At 37.5% G+C, this 14,409-nt stretch overlaps 1 protein-coding gene across 1 annotated transcript in view; it reads right to left on the bottom strand.

The window, feature by feature from the left end:
• RALA (RAS like proto-oncogene A) overlaps positions 1-14,409 on the bottom strand; it is an 88,740-nt gene that overhangs the window by 20,238 nt on the left and 54,093 nt on the right. Inside the window, 1 exon segment of the mRNA XM_006185292.3 lies at positions 7,570-7,644. The gene's annotated coding sequence lies outside the window, so the exon portion shown is untranslated.

Below are 14,409 nucleotides of genomic sequence, written 5' to 3'. Positions count from 1 at the left end.
CCCCACCTCAAAACCCGGCTTTCCACACCTTAGCTCCCAACCCCTGGTCTCTAGACATCTATGCTGGAACTTGAGACAACTTACACATAAAAAGGAAAATTCCATTTCTGCTAAGAGCAATGAAGAAAGCAAGGGGCACTGGAATGAAGATGGCGGGGAGGGGCTACTTTATCCAGGACAGTCAACGGTGAAGCCCTTAAAGAGGCAGCGTTTGAGCAGAGACCTGAGTTTTATAAAGGAGCCAGCCAGCTCCGAGGGAACAGCATCCCACACACAGGGAACGGCAAGTATGAAGACCCAAGACGGGAGAGGGGCTGCCATGTTCTAGGGGCCAGAGGAAGCCCAGAGCGGATGGAGCCCAGTTAGTGACAGGGAGCTTAAGAGGCTGGAGAGGCCAAATCATGAAAAGCCTTGAAGGCCATGGAAAGGTGTTTGGATTCTATTATAATTGAAATGGGAAGCCTCGGCAGGGTATTCAAGCAGGACCCCAACATAATTTCATTTCTGTTTTTAGAAAGATTAGCCCGGCCAGTGTGTGGAGAATGAACGGTAGAGGTGCAAGAGCTGAGAGCCCGGAGTCTGCCCCGCAGCCCATGACCGGGCCTGGCAGGGCCTCGGGGAGAGTCATCCCCCCAGCGCGGCAGGGCCCTCGGCCTGAGGGGGCGGGCTGGGAGAAAACAGGAGGTGTGGAAGTGGACATTTTTTTTCACTCTGAAGACAAACGGAGAAATGGGGCCACAGATGGACACGGTTTCTGTCTGGGTTGCTTCTGAATTAATTGCTATGGGATGTTTATATGATAATCATCTCAAAGAGGCAGGAAAGAATGATGAGCTGAAGGTGCCTCTAGGAGCAGAGCAGAGGAGCTGAGACCCAGGGCACAGCGGAGCAGGCGCAGCTCTTTCTCGGTAATAGGAGGTGAGGGAAAGTAAAGAACAGGGGTACAGGTGCTGCAGACAGGCTCGACTGTTTCTTCCTTTAACTGCATCCGTATTTCCTCAATGAAATATGATTCACACAGCAATCCAGTGAGGGAGTTGGGATTCAGAGGAAAAAAACTGTCTAGATAGATGAAGGGAACAATATACAGAAAGAGATCCAAATGCACACTATAGTGTGTAATAAAGGTGGCATTTCAAATGGAGGGTGGGGGAGGGAAGCAGGGAGGATAATTCAATGAATGGTACTGGGACAACCGGTGAGCCGCCCGGAAAACAGAAAGTGGGATCCATTCTCCTCACACCAGTGTAAAGTAAATGGATCGAAGATTTAAATGATAAAATGAAATCACGAAGGACCAGAAAAAAAAAAAAACCCACAAAAAATTTTGTTTTATAATTTTAGAATGGGAAAGGGATAAAGTATTACATAACACTCAAGTCATAAAGTAACTCTGTTATATTTTACTACTGCAAACAATTTCTACATGGTGAAATCTTCTATAAGCAAAGTAAAAAGATAAAGATTAATTGAGGAAAATATTTGCAATTCTAAGGTAAGAGATAACTTCCCTATATAAAAAGTTACTTTAAGATCAACAACCTTAAGAAAAATGGGCAAAAAATACGACTCGCCACAGAAAGGGAAATACAAGTGGTTCTGACATGCTCAACCCTAGACTGGGGCACCCTTGTTTTAACCCATCAGATTGATAACAGCATGTCTTTCAGGGCCAGCAAACCAAAGCCCCCTTGGCCTGCTTTGACGTACGGTCCGTGGCTAAAAATGGTGTTATGTTTTTGAAGGGTTATAAACAAAACAAAACCAAGAAGAATATGCAACGGAGAATGTATGTGGCCCACAAGTCTAAAATGTGCACTTTCTGCCCTGTACAGAAAAAGTGTGTCCCTCCCAGCTGTAGACAAACAAACATACTCATTTACTGCAGGGGAAGTGTGAACTGGAAACACTGAATAAGGAGCAATAAAACCCAATGCTCTTTACCTACTGATATGGGGGAGGGTGGCAAAGATACTGTTAAAGCGGAAAAAACAAAATATAGAACACTGAACCTTGTATGCTATGAACTACACAAAAAGATGAGAAAAAAAGGATTATTTAGAAGCTTACTTGTTTATAAATCTGAAACACTATAACAAATGGTAACACAGGGTTGCCTATGAGGATGGAAATGAAGTCACTGGTGGACAGAAGTGAGATTATGGCTTTTTTGCTAATTACCATTTTGATTTTTGTATTATGTGAACATGTAACTTGTTTTTAAAACTAGTCATAAAATAAATGAATAACATAAGCTGGTTTCTTTCCTGCACTCACTTGGCAAAAGTGCAATTAACTACTTTCTTGGCACCTTAAGGAACTGGAGGACTGAACCTGAATTTTAATTGAAATATGACTTCTCCACGCATGTGTATGTTTATGTTTTCCCCTTCAAATAACAAGATAGGGATCCTTGAATTCTAACTTGTTTGGCTTATTTGGTTCCTCAATTATTCTCCACCTTTTACAGTTCAAAAAAATCTTTTAAATTACACAATGCCCTCACCCCTTTTTGGGTAACATTACATCCCCATGACTTACTTATTTTATAACTGGAAGTGTGGAAGTGAGTACCTTTTGACCCTCTCCATCCATTCTGCTTCCCAACCCCTATCCTGGCAACGACCAACCTGTTCTCTGTATTGATAAGCTCTTCTCCTCTTTTTAGAGTCCACACATAAGTGAAATGATATGGTATTTGTATTTCTCTGTCTGACTCATTTCACTTAGCATAATGCTCTCAAGGTCCATCCATGTCATAAATGGCAGGATTTCATTTTTAATGGCTGAATAATATTCCACTGTATATATGTGCCACATTTTCTTTATCCATTCATCTACTGATGGACTAAGGTTGCTTCCATGTCTTGGCTACTGTAAATAATGCTGCAATGGACATGGTGTATGTATCTTTTTGAGTTACTGTTTTCATTTTCTTTGGGTTAATGCCCAGAAGTGGAGCTACTAGATCATATAGTAGCTCTATTTTTCAAAAGTGGTGTCCTAGAATAATAGTATAGAATCTACTTCATTATGGGTGGGCTTCAAGTTTTCAACCTTACTGGTTTTCTCTGTGTCATCCAGAAACCAGACACCTACACCATACTCACAATGTTGATTTAAATTATAAATTACCTGGCTTTCCCGCCCTCTCTCCCTCCCTCCCTTTGTCCTCCCCTTCCTCTATTAACAAATATATTGAGTGTCCACCTTATTATGTAAGGGACAGTTCTAGATGCTGGGGATACTGGACTTGAATTCCATAGGCCTAGATCCCTGCCCTCATATGTTCAGTTAACAGGTACCCATACAATATTAAGTTTCCTATTGCTGCTATAACAAATACCACACATTTATAGGGGCTTAAGACAAAGTTTATCATCTTACAGTTCGTGTTGTCGGAAGTCCAAAATGAATCTTAAGGGGCTAAAATCACGGTGTCAGCAGGGCGGGCCCCTTATGGAGGCTCAGGAAGAACCTGTGTGAGCAGCTTCCCTGGGCTCCTGGCTGCGTCACTGCAACCTCTGTTTCTGTGGTCATCCAGCCTTCTCCCCTCCTGCAGTCCAACCTCGCTCCGCCTCCCTCTTATAAGGAGACTAGTGGTTACATTTATCTGACAAGGATAATCCAGAAAAATCCTCCTCAAATCCACCTGCAAAGTCCCCTTTGCCGCAGAAGGTAATATTCACAGATTATGGGGACCAGGACTATGAGTATCTTGTCGGGCCACTGTTCAGCCTACAACACACAGGAGGAAGTGGGTCGAGGTGCTTCAGACCCCAAATCTCCACCCCAAACTCTAAGCTCTCTATTTTAAACTTTATGAAAATTTCTAAGAAACTTCAATCTAGTTGTCCAATACTCAATAAGGAATACTACCAAGTAAGATATCAAACACTCTTTGCCCACTAAAACAAAAAAAACCCCAATGATCTTTGTATTTCCAGAACTCATTATTACCTTTTTTAGACTTTCATAATAAAGATGCTCATTATTAGACTTTAGTTTAATCAAACTATAAGCTGGTGAAAGTTCTTACTGAGAGATTCCTTGTAAATAAAGAAGCATCTGCCTCCCCTCCAATCTGTACGGTGCATTAAAGGTTATGATCATGAAAGTTCAGTTTCTATCAAATCATTACAAACCATTACTAAGCATAAGTAGGTACAGGGTCAATACCTGCTCGATAAAGGAAGTTAGTATAAAATGTAACAATTTTAGAAGAGTTAGAATATGCTTGACGAAGAAAGCAAGACACACAATTCTATTTTTAAAGGGATCTGAGACTATTTAGGTTAATTATCAGGCACAGATAATATCACTGGCATATTTTCCCAACCATTTAAAGAACAGGTATTAATACTGTTTAATGTTTCACAGCATACGGAAAGTCTCCAAATTCTTTTTTGGGAGCTAGTTTAACACTGACGCAAAGTTCCTAACAAAGACAGACTAAAGGAAAAACAGACTGACCAACCTATTGTGTAAATATGGTGTGAACATTCTGAATAAAACTGACACAACACTGTAAACTGACTATACCTCAATTAAAAAAAAAATCTGAATAAAAAATGTTAGAATCCAGCACGTTAAAAGAATAAGCCAAAGTGATCAGGTGGGATTCAACTAGGAATGCAAGGATGGCTTTCTTTTTTAGAAGTCAGTGTAAGTCTTCATATTAATAGATGACAAAACTCATCGATTATCTCTACATGATCTGGAATGATATTTGATAGAAATCAAAGTCCACTGCTTGTGATTTCAGACCAAAGGAATCAACTGAAAAATTACTATAAACAAGAGATTTCAAAGGGAAATGATTATATAATCGATATGTTATATTAAAAAAAAAATTTCTTTTCAAATAACCAGTCAGAATATATAATGGAAGAAAAGACTCATTTGACAAGACTCAGCAAGAGTACATAACTAAGAATAAAATGACATGAACTATGTAAGATACACATGAAGACAATTTAATAATGATACTTAGGTAACATAAAGGGTGACGTGAATAAATGAAAGTAGACCCTGTTCTCAGGACAAGAAGATTATATATTGGTAAAGGCACAAAACTCTGATAATAAAAAACACCTATTAATTTCTAATATATAAAAGCTTCTTCACAGTAAAACATTTTTGACCCCTGATTGAGTCAAAAGATAAAGGACCTGACTTACATCATCTGATCTATCTCCTAATGACCCTTAAATTTATGAAGGTAATTTCTGGTGTTGAAAACTGGCTTTAACTTTTTCCTTAAAGGCACGTTGATTTACATACAATAAAATCACCCTTTTACTGAGTTTTGATCAATGTATACAGTCACGTTACCACCACCACAATCAAGACACAGAACATTTCCAGCACCCCCAAAGGGTTTCCTCTTACCCCTCCGTAGTCAGTCTCCTCCCCTCACCCCATCCAGAGGCAGCCACTGATCTGGTTTCAGTTTTTATGGTTCTGCCTTTTCCAGAATGTTATATGAATGGCTCATATTTACATCAAAATGCAAAGGCTACCTTTTGTGCCTGTTCTTTCACCTAGCTAAGGCTTTAGAGATATATTCGTATTGTAACACGTAGCAGTAGCACATGCATCGCTCTCTCTCTTTTTTTAACTGTTGGCTAGTATTCTGTTATCTGGAGGTAGCATAATTTAACCATTCACATTTATTTGGACTGTTTCGATTTTTAAAATTTTATGAATAAAGAAGCTACAAACGTGTGTGCACAGGTCTCTGTATATATATATATATGTCCTCATTTCTCTCGGATAAATACCTAGGAGTGGGACTGCTAACTTGTAATGATAAGTATGCGTTTAAACAGCTTTTCAAAGCTGGCTGCACCTTTCTGCATATCCACCAGGTATGAGGTTTACAGTTGCTCCACATCCTAGTAGTCACAGCCACGGTCTTTTAATTTTAGGCAGTCTATTGGACGTGTAGTGATACTACACTGTGAGTTTAATTTGCATTCTCCTAATGACTAATCATGCTGGGCATCTTTTAATGTGGTTATTTGCCATCTATGTCTTTGGAGTTCAACTCTTTTACTCATTTTTTAAAAAATTGGGTTTTTAAGTGAGTTTTAAGAGTTCTTTACATATTGTGGAATCAAATCCTTTACCAGAGACATATTTTGAAAATATTTTCTCCCAGTCTGTGGTTTATGTTTCCACTTTCTTAACACGTTTTTTGAAGAACAGAAGCTTTTAATTTTGACGAAGTCCAATTTATCAATTTTTTCTTTACGTTTCATGCTTTTCGGGTCCTAATGTTTGACAAATTTTAAATGACAAAGAAGCTACTTCACTTTGAATATTTATAAACAAAATCTTAATATTTATTTATTAATTATTAAAAAGAGAAAATTGAAGTCAGTCCAGGAGAAACATAGTAAGTAGTAAGTGACACCCTAAATTCTTAGAAGGGCCTCCTTCATTTGAAGGTATGCAATCAGCTCAAAAGGAGAAACAATCAAAGTCAGAAAGTCCCTGAGGCAATGTCTTCCTTCTAAAACATAATATATAATATATACTATATACTATATACTATTATAACTTAATATTTTCCAATTACCCAAACTGCACTGAGTAAGAACACAAAATTATAATGAAGACTGAACTAAAGAAAATCATATTGTTTTAAGGTACAGTTGAAAACTGCTTAAAGATGGCTTAACAATTTGCCTTGTCTGCATAATAAAATTTATTTTTATGACTTGCCAGACATGCTGTCAGACATCAAAGCATAGACTCTTAAAATCATGGGGAGGCTCAAACTACTTATCTCCTTGGGTCTCAGCCTGTTTGTAAAAACTAAGGTTAGGATGAATAAAACAGCACATGTAAGATGTTTAAATACACAAAGTATGTGTAACGTAAACATTTAGGCATCTTTTTAGAAGAGCCTGCCTTCATATGCGGCATATATTCAGCCACCAGTCAGTATAAAATTAGTATCAGCAGCACAAAGGTAAAGCCCTCACCGCAGTTAAAACTAATAAAAAATTCCCAGAACTCAGGAGGAAGTCATGGCTAAGCTGAGACTTGAAAGACAAAGCATCAGCAGACCTGGGGACCCTGTGGGTGACTGGTGAGAGACGAAGCTGTAAGAAGGGAAAAGGGCCAGAAACAGAAGTTTACATACCAGCAATTTAGATTTTCTTATCCATAGAGCAAAGAGAGCCACCAGGAGTTTTTAAGTGAGAGACTAAGACTCAGAAGGTAGGAAGCGCAGGTGGAAGGCTAGAGGGCAACCATGACTCGAGTCTGGAGGAAGGGAGAAGACTGGGGATGGATTGGAGACAAGAAAAAAGCGCCAACCAAATCTGGGGATAGATTAGATGTGCTGGGGTGAAGGGACAGTTCAAGCCAAACTACTCAACTTCCTGGCTCGCGTGGATGTGAAGTAAGGAAAGGAAGAGGAACAGGCAGCCTTTTTAGGGGGATGGGAGGTGAAAAGAGCTGGTGCAAAGAAATGATGGAAATACATACTGGTCTTCTAATAGATCAGAATATTTTAAAAGAATCTAAGGAAAGCCTAATTATAAGCAGTTTTCTTACCCCAGTCCCAGAGGTTTGACTACCACACTATGACTTGACTTCAGCAACGTTGAGAAATAAGTAACAGGGCGGAACCTGAAAGGTGGAAGAGAAAAGAACTGATAAACTACTATTTACAGCTATTTTAACATTTGTCTTTGAACCCTAAATGTGCTTTTAAAATAAGATTATGTAGTTTAGAAAAACATTTAATAAAAGAAATAAAAGTATAAAACAAAAGAAAAAAAGAAAAACACTGAATACTTATTAATGGTAAAGAATATACATTTTGCTTCTATATTCCTATGCTGACTCTGGCAAGATACATAATAATCTTTTGCATTCTGAACCATGTGAATGTTTTAAATTTGAAAATTCAATATATGTTATTTATTAAACTTACCAGCTACAAAATTGGAAGAAGTGATATTCAAAGCCTGAATGCTTAAGAGATCTAATAAAAAGTATAATTTATGTAATTTACACCTGCTTTAGATTCTACTGCATCTGAGCTATAAATTAGGTGTTTATATACTTTGTTATTTTCAGTTTCTCTTATTGATATATTTATAAACCTGACATTATCTATGAAAACTGTGCTGATTTTAAAAAGTGGAACCAGAAAAAAAAATAATTGAATTAACCATGCCTGAATGATCCAACATTTAAAAATGAATAGGATATTTGATTAACTGAACAAGCCTTATATCAAACAACATATTAGGAGAAATACTGACAAAAAGTTTCACAGTAAACAGTGATTAGCAAACAAAATCTTTTAAAGAATCTCAGTATGGTTTCTGGTTTACATGAAGACATCTGTTAAATTCCTCTTCTGGATGCAAGTTTCATTAACTTAGCGCCCTCTTTGCACAGTGGCCTCCCTGGTCTTCGGTTTGCTTTTGGATTTCCTTTCTGTTTTTTTTCCCCCCTGTACCCATTTTCTGAGTCAACATACATTTATTAAGAGTCAGATACTGTGCTAGGCTTTGGGAGGAGGTGGTGGGTGGGTACACAGATGAACAAGTCAGAATCCCTGACTTTAAGATCTTACAGTCCAGGACAAAGATGTGGGGGAGGAGGTTATTAAGTTGTAACCCACAAGTTCTCCTTCTGCACCCCTTTCCACTTGAGTCACACTTGCTTTTTCTACCTTGCTTTGTTGACGTCATAGCTGCGATGTTTAATGCTATCATCCTGGAGATGTAGAGTTTACTTACCAAATCTGGTAATTAAAGACATTACAGCTGTTTAGAATTCTTCAATATTATAATGAGTAACCATCTATTTCTACATTTAAAATGCTTTTCATGAGGTAGATTTTAAGGAGGGAAAATGAATGAATGGTTTAAGGTTTATCAGACATATTGTCCGAATGCTTTTCAAAAGCCTGTTCACAACATTCCTATTAGCAACAGGGCACTCTTTAAAAAAAAAAAAACCCTGCTAATTATATACTGGAAAGAAGATTTCATTATTTCTAACTACATCTCTGATTACATGATGAGGGTGAACATTTTTTCCATGTATTTATTTATTTTGGGAATTCGTATCCTTTACTAACCTGGCAATAGTATATCATATTACATTTTTGATATTTTCAAGTCGCTACTGGCTAGGCTCTCTTTCCTCCTGCTTTCCCAGTCCACTGTAGCAGGTTTCTTCTGTTGCTGGGTAGATCTGCTTCTCACAGCTGATCAGGAGAGGTCATAGACTCTACGCTCTTGGCATTTTAATGGACATACTTCACTTCAGGGTTCATGGGCAAGAACAGGTTGACAGGTAGGTAGGATCTTTCTTCAAATATCAAAATGAGGAGAGTCTTCCCTGGGACACTAACTTTTACATTAGAACTCCTAGTCCTCAGGCTGAGAGTATAAAAAGGTTTTTTTTGAAAGCAGATTTTCAAAATTAGCAGGGTAACCAACGTGCTGCAATCTTTGTATGGGTTGAGTGAGTGGGCTGGACAGCCAGTTAGCTCTTAATATATCCTCCCTTAATTAATACCATGTCCTTTCCACTCTCTGCGCTCTGTTCCTACTGACTCGAGTCTAAAGTCTCTTCAGGACTCTATGGAGAAAAAGAGATTCCACGTGCAGCCTCCCTCATGGGTATGCTGGGCTGGGGCTTCCTCCACTCTGGTTCACCCATCAGCGCCATCTGTTTTCTGTCTCCTGGAAAGTCTCTGCTTTGCTGATGGTCACTCCATCTGTTCCCATTCTCAGTTATGAATTTACAAATTTCTGCCTGTAAAATTTTCCCCCCTGTCATTTCACAGGGAGTTGGGGCTATAGAGGAACAGGACACATTAATTTATTCTACTGGCTTTCACAGTAAATGAGTTACAATCCAGAGCTGACTTGACTTGGAATCTCCAAATATTTCAAATTTAGAAATTATGAAAATCTCTATTAAACACATCTGATTAAAATGAGCCTAAGTTTTTTGTACAGCAAAGAAAACCATCGACAAAACAAAAAAGACAACCCACAGAATTGGAGAAAATACTTGCAAATGATGACCAATAAGAGATTAATATACAACATATATAAATAGCTCACACAACTCAACATCAAGCAAACAATCTGATTAAAAAATGGGCAGAAGAACTGAACAGACATTTTGCCAAAGAGGAAATGCAGATGGCCAACAGGCACATGAAAAGATGCTCAACGTCACTATCATCAAGGAAATGCAAATCAAAACCACACTGATATTACCTCACACCTGTCAGAATGGCTAGCATCAAAAAGAACACAAATAATAAATGTTGGTGAGGATGTGGAGAAAAGGAAACACTTGTACGCCACTGGTGGGAAGGTAAAATGGTGCAGCCATTGTGGAAAACAATATGGAAGTTCCTCAAAAAAGCAAAATTAGAACTACCGTATGACCCAGCAATTCCACTGGATATATATCTGAAAAAAATGAAAACACTAATTCAAAAAGATACATACACCCCAATGTTCACACAACATTATTTACAACAGCCAAGATGTAGAAACAACCTAAGTGTCCATCAACAGATGAATGGATAAAGATGTGGGGGGGGGTGTGTGTCTGTGTCTGTGTGTATATATATATATATGAATTCACAATATGAATATATGTGAATATATATAGGAATACTACTCAGTCATAAAAAAGGAACAACATGGATGGACTTGGGGGCATTATGTAAAGTGAAGTAAGTTGGACAGAGAAAGACAAATACTGTATGATATCACTTATATGTGGAATCTAAAAAAATACAACTAGAGAATATAACAAAAAAGAAGCAGACTCACAGATATTGAGAACTAGTGGTTACCAGTGGGGAGAGGGAAGCGAAAAGGGACAAGATAGGGGTAGGAAAATAAGAGGTACAAACTATTATGTATAAAATAAGCTACAGGGATGTATTATACAACATGGGGAATATAGTAAATATTTTCTAATAATTATAAAGGGAGTATAACCTTTAAAAATTATGAATCATTATACTGCACACCTGTAACTTATATAATAATTTCAATAAATTAAATTAAATTAAATTAAATTTCAATTTAAAAACTTAGCCTGCATTTTAAAGAATACAATTTATTCGGTACTAGTTATAAGAATAAATCAGTTTTCTGATGTCCACTGAACAAAAATGTACCAGCTAAAGTTGTGAGTTATTTTTTATTCGGGGAACCTTACTGAGGACGACAGCACAGGATCTGGCCTCTCAAAGGGCTCTGAGGAACTGTTCCAGAGGTAAGGGAGGAGCCAGGATAAATAGGAGCTTTTGCTGGGAAAAAACAACAACAAAAACCTTGCCAATCACAAAAAATAGACACCTCAAGTTAATGATTTTAGTGCTTTTCTATGTATAGGAAAATGCAAGAGTCTGGGCTGTTGGAAATTAACTCCTTAGATATGCATCTTAACTCTCTAGGGCCAGTATCTAGTTCTTCTCCATCCAGGAATCCCAGAATCCCCCTCAGGGCACACGGTGGCTGATGGCTTCCTGACCTTTGCTGTTTACTGCAATGACAGGCAACATTCTTTTGTCTGCACTGATACACGTAATCAAAGAATCGTCTATAAGGAAGAAATTAGGATTAGGCAGTAACTGGCATAAAAAGGAGTGGGAGTGAGGCACAAGGCGGAGAGAAGCGAAGGGAGAGCCAGCAGTGTTCACTGCCATAGAGAAGGGTTGAAATGATTTATTCTTAAGGTCTTCTTTATAGCACTGGGACAGGTTAGCTGGAACTCAAAATTTATAAGGGAACATATCAATCGGTCATGGCCCTGCAAATTAAGTACTGAAACTGTTTTAACAAACCAGGAACTTAAGGCTAACGATTAACTACAGCAACAAAGAAAATCCCCTTTGTGCCAACTAACCTTTACTGCAGCTCTTTAGATCACCTGCTGAGTTTCTTTGCCGAAGAGTGGTTAAATAGCCAGTTCTTTTTAAGGAATAACAAGGAGCCGCTAAAAAACCGGAAAGAAAGAAAATACAAACTAATAACCTTTGAAATTCTGACTTGCTATGCATGGCACCATGCACTCTCCAGCCAGGCCACCCTCTTGGTACGCCTACAAGATGCTCACTGTCAAGGACGGCACAGCAGATACATAGGAAATGTCACTTTTTAAATTAAAAACCTCCTGACAATGAATTCAAGAAATATATTATCTCAACTTATATTTAATGACAACTTGAATATTATCGATTAAATTCTCCTTTGCAAATTTGTTTATTACAGGTTCACCTCCAAGGGCTATCCTAAATGCTGCTGAGTACTTCTATTCTTACCATTAGTGTGGGTCACCCGCCATGCACGTGGGGGACCTGAGCTCCCCCTCCCTCAGCAATTTTTCATGATCATAAAAGTAACATGTGCTCATCATATATAACAGAGAGAGTAAAGAGAAGAGGGGAAAAGTCACTTGTGTGTTCCTATCACCTAGTGTTCATATTTTTCAACTTTTATCTTGTTCTAAGGATTATCTCATACAAAACACTCAGTCATATGGTTCAAGAAGCTGGGAAAAAAATTACAGGGAAAGCAGAAAAGAAGAGAAAAAAGATTTAAAAAATCACAATACCTGGAGATGAGACTGCAGCATTGGAAGAAAATAAATAGTATTTTCATTTTCATTTTCATTTATTGAGTGTTTATATCAGATACTTTTTCAACTACTTGATTATATCATGAGACTCTCAAAAGATTTCATAACTATTACCCACATTTTACAGGTGAGAAAATTGAGCCACACAGAGCATTAAAAAAACAAACAAACAAAAAAACAAATGTCCCAAATCACACTGTTGCAGCGGAGCCAGGATTTTAAAAAATCTAGACCCTAAGTGTTTACCATCTAAACTTTACTACCACTATGAAAGAAAATACTAAGACTGACCTTTTTACAAGGCTTGGGGCACAGACAGTTTTAGTTGCAATTTCTTTTAAACATAAAAAGATCACTCTCATGGGTAGCGGAGAAAAGCAAACCAAGTCATTTTATTTGGATAATAAGTCAGTGGTACTGAAAGAGCGATAATCATCCCCACAAAAGTCATATTACAATGGCATTTATGAACACAGAAATTTCATAACATACAAACACCGGAATTTCACCTTTTAATAAAGGAATAATCCACTAGAATTAAATGTGCTTTATCCCAGAAATATAACAATGGCTTAATATTAAGAATGTTATAAAATAGTACAATCACGTGGTTAGGCCCAATGAGGAAAGCCGTATAATTAACACAAAAGAAAAGACACTAGAAAGGATTCAATATTCCTGATGAAAATTTTTCTGAGTTAAACACCAGAGGCTGATCATTAGCGTACATCAATGGAATGGTAGTGTATATATGTATTTCTAATGAAATGCTTCACACACAAGTTTGAGAGCCATTTTTGTACAGGAGCCACACTAAACTTCTTTGTATTAAAGATTATATATATATATATATATACATACATATTAAAAATATATATATATACACACATATGCCACTAACGCAAGCACCTTTCATGTGCAGGGAATGCACATTAGAGAGAACATGGTAGTGGGAGGTAGAAAAATAGCTCTGAATTCTCTTTTCTGGGTTTTAATATTTTGTCTACAGTTGACAATGAACTAAGCGAAAAATCTTCCTCATAACTTTGGGCTTATCTAGAGCCCACTTGCCCAGAGATTTCAAAACACTGGTTGATAATAAGAGCACAGCACACAAATTACCATCAGAAAGGAGACAGCCACTGTTCAAAGAAACTCACCCCACTTTTCTCTTGGCTACATTAAATTATGAATCATGTAGGTAAGCTGCACTGTGAGCCAAGAAAGTTAATACTGAACTGTAGCCTGTTACTACTGTTAATTCTCTTTTTCACAGAAAGGCAAAAGTGTATATGAAAAGTACAAAATTCTAAGTTTAAATTACAGGAAAGATAATGTGACTTTACAAATTGGGGGGCAGGGGTGGGGAGAAAGACTCAGGAGTTCCCTGAAAATCATGAAAACATCCTATAGCACCTGGTTATTCCTTCCCAAGACTGACTACTGATAAATCTTAATTTGAGATTTGATCATATCTTAAAATTTAAAATGACAGTGATTTGTAGAGCCATAAAAATAGTTTTAGTTCATGACCAGACAACTGGCTACATCAAAAACATACAGGTCTGCACAAAAAAAAAAAAACACTTCAAAGAAACAAAAAAACTTTACATTAAAAGAAAAATAACCTGCAGGGAAGATTCTCTCACAGGTGTTTTTAAGCAGGAATTCAGATTAGAATAATCTGGGAAGCTTCTTAAAAATGTATTTATCCATGACCCACGCGTGAAGATCTCGACTCACTGGTCTAAATGCGGA

Source organism: Camelus ferus, chromosome 7, assembly GCF_009834535.1.
Source record: "Camelus ferus isolate YT-003-E chromosome 7, BCGSAC_Cfer_1.0, whole genome shotgun sequence".
NCBI classification, from domain to species: Eukaryota; Metazoa; Chordata; class Mammalia; order Artiodactyla; family Camelidae; genus Camelus; species Camelus ferus.
Note: the sequence above shows the minus strand (reverse complement) of the source record. Positions and strands in the feature narration are given on the sequence as shown.